This window comes from Entelurus aequoreus, linkage group LG17 (assembly GCF_033978785.1).
Source record: "Entelurus aequoreus isolate RoL-2023_Sb linkage group LG17, RoL_Eaeq_v1.1, whole genome shotgun sequence".
Taxonomy (NCBI): domain Eukaryota; kingdom Metazoa; phylum Chordata; class Actinopteri; order Syngnathiformes; family Syngnathidae; genus Entelurus; species Entelurus aequoreus.
Window position 1 is genome coordinate 28,171,553 of NC_084747.1, and position 5,328 is coordinate 28,176,880.

The window sequence follows — 5,328 nt, forward strand, 5'->3', positions numbered from 1 at the left end:
TATATATATATATATATATATATATATATATATATATATATATATATATATATATACACACACTACCGTTCAAAAGTTTGGGGTCACCCAAACAATTTTGTGGAATAGCCTTCATTTCTAAGAACAAGAATAGACTGTCGAGTTTCAGATGAAAGTTCTCTTTTTCTGGCCATTTTGAGCGTTTAATTGACCCCACAAATGTGATGCTCCAGAAACTCAATCTGCTCAAAGGAAGGTCAGTTTTGTAGCTTCTGTAACGAGCTAAACTGTTTTCAGATGTGTGAACATGATTGCACAAGGATTTTCTAATCATCAATTAGCCTTCTGAGCCAATGAGCAAACACATTGTACCATTAGAACACTGGAGTGATAGTTGCTGGAAATGGGCCTCTATACACCTATGTAAATATTGCACCAAAAACCAGACATTTGCAGCTAGAATAGTCATTTACCACATTAGCAATGTATAGAGTGTATTTCTTTAAAGTTAAGACTAGTTTAAAGTTATCTTCATTGAAAAGTACAGTGCTTTTCCTTCAAAAATAAGGACATTTCAATGTGACCCCAAACTTTTGAACGGTAGTGTATATATATATATTTATTTTATTTTTTTCCTCGCGCACTAATTGACTGAAAGAGCGCGCCCTTGCTGCTGATGTCACGTTATCGATGGGAAAATGCATTTTTAGACAATATGATCTGCCTGAGCGTCTAGGAGACACCGAGAGTAACAAGCGGTAGAAAGTGGATTAGAAAGAAAAAATTAAAACAATTATTTTTGTCCACTTGGGGACTTCCCGCGTGTCGGATTTTGGACGCGGCCATAGTTTGGGGACCACATGCACTAGACCAGAGGTGTCCAAACTTTTTCCACTGAGGGCCGCACACGGAAAAATTAAAACATGCGGGGGCCATTTTGATATTTTTCATTTTCAAACCATAACAAAATATATAGATTTTTTTTTTTTAACATTTAGGGCTCCTAGGGCCCGTAAAGGGTCTCAGTCATTAAAATGTTAAAAACAAGTCAAATTATTATTGCCTATTATATATGCCTTTTCTGTCAAAGACAACTTTGTTTTTTATAGTAAAACTGAAATATGCAGTATTTCCCCCACCGCCCAAAACATTCAGAAAGCAATGTTTGATGGGAAGTAATTGGAGCCCTGAAAAGATCAATAATGCATGACACCACTGATTTTATTTTCATATTATTATTTTTGATTAATCACAGTGAAAAGATAAATAAAATCCCACTAAATATCTTTGGGATCCAAAAGGTACCCCGCTCATAAAGTGATAATTTTGTATTATTATTTGTTTTACTTTCAACACTTAAGTTACGAGATCAACTTCAGATATATCTGTCGATTTTACGTTTGAACTATTATTTTGTTTGTTTTATGCTCTTTTGTCAAAGAAAACGATGTTTTTATATGGCAACCACACAATATATGCAATATTTTTTCCACATAAAACATTTTAATGTGAAATATTTGAAGTAATTGGAGCCTTGAATAGGTCAATAATTCATTATAACATTGATTTTTTTGTCTTTTCTTTTTTTTTTGAGCAATGACAAAAAAAGGAAAATAAAGATAGACAAAAGAAAAAAAAACAGCCCGCTTGGCAGATGTGTCAACATTGCAACTTTTTCTAGTTAGATTTCACCTCATTCCACTTTTTTAATGTTATTTTGATTTTTGCAATGGCATTTCCAGAATGTGTGGTGGGCCGCTAAACAATTAGCTGCGGGCCGCAAATGGCCCCCGGGCCGCACTTTGGACACCCCTGCACTAGACAGTATATCTTACCTTTAATTGTAAATGAAGTCCAGTCGCCTTTCCTTCCGGACGAAGATCTCTATGACTTTGTTGTAGAAGTCCTCCTTTTTCTTTGGAGTTTTAAAAAGTCTCTCTTTCTCAATTGAGATCATTGCCAGGGAAGAAAGTCGTCCTCGGTCAGTCCCATTCCGTCGGCACGTTTCCATTCTTTTCCATGTAGAAAACCACCTTTCCACGGACGCCGTCGTTCCAAGCATAGTTAGTTTACCATGAATGGATTAAACAAGGTGAAAAACTTATTGGGGTGTTGTACCATTTAGTGGTCAATTGTACGGAATATGTACTTCACTGTGCAATCTACTAATAAAAATCTCAATCAATCAATCAATCAATCAATCAATCAGCACCAGCTGGAGCTGGAGTAGCTTTGTTGTTTCGTTGATAATAAAAGGCAGGGGAAAGCAATAAAGACGTTCTTTGTTTTTGTGGCACAGCCACAAAGCCATTCTTTTCCAGTATACCAATCCTTTTGAAATGAACAAGTTATTTTCTGTCCATGAAATCAAATCCTCCATTTTGAGGGCGAAAAAGCGTCACAGTTTGTGGGAAGCGTACAGCACCTGTCGTCTGTTGTTTTCTTCTTCTACTTCTTCCGTTGGCAGAGTTATTTTCATCAGGAAACACGGAATTTCCGCGATTTTGACCATGAAAAATGATCAAAAATATACAGAAACCACACCAAAATCACACAGAGAGCATAGAGCAAAAGAGAAATATTCAAACCTATTTTATTTTATTACTTTGTTTTTTAACATCTCATGGTTAAGCCTTTTACACCCCCTGGTGGCAAGATGAGGCACTGCCTCATTTTCCTCCCCTGACAGCACGTCACTGGAATGAGGTAACCCAAAAACAATCCTTTTTTTTTGTTTGAGTTTGAGTTTGAGTTTATTTCGAACATGCGAGCATACAACATGATACATCACAATTTCCAGTGTACTCTGTGATTTCAACTTGATGCTTTTTCAAGGTTATTATGATAAACGTTAGCGTGCTAGTAGTTAGCCTGCTAGCACGTTAGCAGGCCTATATGGCAAATATGTGTGCTATAGAAGGACAAGTCGAAAGTTATTTGAGTGGTAAACGCATGTTTTATGTTCTCTATGAGAATTATATTGTGTTATTATGTATTTTGAAACTGTATTTTGTATTTTGTACAGTTCTCACGTCATTAATTGCCTGCTCTATATCAGTGGCGTGCCGTCACTAGAGGCAGGGGAGGCACGGCCTCACCTGCCATCATGGAAAGAAAAAAAAATTAATTAAATTGTTATGTGTATCCAGTGATTATACTAAAGTTATTTTCCATTTAACTTCACCAGTTTTAGATTATTTTTATTTTTATTTTCACATTTGCCGTTCAAATACTGAGAAGAGACGGTGCGGTGATCAGCAGCCAGTTGAGGCACTTGTGCCTCACCATGGATTGCGACTCGGCTAACTGCTGGCCTGCTGTGCAGTGAGACTGTATTGCTATATGAATTATATTATACATTTCCATAGTTTAGTTAGCTGAGGTATATAATGTACAGTGTATTTTGTCAACAACTGTATGTGTGTAACGTATTTTTAGTGCTGAGTGATCATAAATCTGCTGCGGAGACACACTGTGTGAGGCTCGTCTCGTAACCCCGCCTCCCGGTGCCAAGCAGCTCCGCCGCAGAATGCACCGCCCGACGGGAGCACCGCGGCCACACCAACCAAAGCCCACACCCAAACCCTCCACGTGCAAGACCGAATCCACCCAAAAAAAGTCACTTAACATGAAGCCAAAAAGTGCAAAAACAACAATGCTCGCGCTGCAGGAGCCGCGAACGACCGCAGGGACACAACATTAAGTACACCTGCACTGCAGGTTCAAATGTTTTTAAATTTGACTGTGATGATGCAGTCGTGCCTCACCAGACATTAACCTCACCGCACGCCACTGCTCTATATAAGGATAATTTGGTTTGGTATTTGACTGGAGGGAGTAGCGAGTACAGTAATTCGACAATCAATCAATCAAAGTTTATTTATATATCAATAAATAAACTTTGATTGATTGATAATTGTGATTTAGTGCTATATAAATTATATAGCACTAAATCACAAGTGTCTCAAAGGGCTTGCTCAAGCCACAACGACATCCTCGGCTCAGATCCCACATCAGGGCACAATAAGCTCTGCAAAGCATGTGCTTTTACTGCCATCTAGTGTCTACTTTTATGTATGCGCGGTAAAAGGATAAATACTCTATATTGCCAAAAGTATTTGGCCACCTGCCTTGACTCACATATGAACTTGAAGTGCCATCCCATTCCTAACCCATAGGGTTCAATATGATGTCGGTCCACCTTTGCAGCTACTACAGCTTCAACTCTTCTGGGAAGGCTGTCCACAAGGTTGCGGAGTGTGTTTATAGGAATTTTCCACCATTCTTCCAAAAGCACATTGGTGAGGTCACACACTGATGTTGGCTCTCAGTCTCCGTTCTAATTCATCCCAAAGGTGTTCTGTCAGGACTCTGTGCAGGCCAGTCAAGTTCATCCACACCAGACTCTGTCATCCATGTCTCTATGGACCTTCCTTTGTGCACTGGTGCACAGTCATGTTGGAAGAGGAAGGGGCCCGCTCCAAACTGTTCCCACAAGATTGGGAGCATGGAATTGTCCAAAATGTTTTGGTATCCTGGAGCATTCAAAGTCCCTTTCACTGGAACTAAGGGGCCAAGCCCAACTCCTGAAAAACAACCCCACACCATAATTCCTCCAAGTGATTAGGACACCTGATTCTGATAATTTGGATGAGTGGCCAAATACTTTTGGCAATATAGTGTATGTGTGTGCTAGAAAAGTACAAGTCGAAAGTTATTTGAGTGGTAAATCCATGTTTTATGTTGTCTATGAGAATTATATTGTGTTATGTATTTTAAAACTATATTTTGTATGTTGTACAGTTCTCACGACATTAAATGCCGGTTTATAAAGATCATTTGGTTTGGTATTAGACTGGAGGCAGTAGTGAGTACAGTCATTTGACAATAAGCTCTGCAAAGTATGTGATTTTACTGCCATCTAGTGTCTACTTTCAGGTAAAAGGATAAATAAACTTGCTGCAATATGAAACTAGTATTCGACGCATGGGGTTAAATCACCAAAATGATTCCCGAGCGCGGCCACCGCTGCTGCTCACTGCTCCCCTCACCTCCCAGGGTGTGAACATGGGGATGTGTCAAATGCAGAGGGTATTTTCACCACACCTAGTGTGTGTGTGACTATCAGTGGTACTTTGCAACTTTTTTTTTTCATTTCTTTCAAGGAACAGAAGTCAGTTCAGACGTCAACAACACAACACACACAACAAAGTGTCAATCACAGACTTTAAAGGTTTTATTTTGATTGGATTGACGTATTCATAATCAAACCATATGCCAGATTACTTATATTATTTATACATATTATAAAACTAGATGAGGCAATTCCTGAAGGAATTGCGTGTGGAT

The 5,328-nt window shown here is 38.7% G+C and overlaps 1 long non-coding RNA gene across 1 annotated transcript in view; it reads left to right on the forward strand.

Annotated features, from left to right (window-relative positions):
- The first annotated feature begins 2,655 nt into the window (after window positions 1-2,655).
- LOC133631981 (uncharacterized) overlaps window positions 2,656-5,328 on the forward strand; it is a 7,951-nt gene continuing 5,278 nt past the window's right edge. Inside the window, exon 1 of the long non-coding RNA XR_009821635.1 lies at window positions 2,656-2,685. This is a non-coding gene — a long non-coding RNA (uncharacterized LOC133631981). The remainder of the gene's footprint in view (window positions 2,686-5,328) is intronic.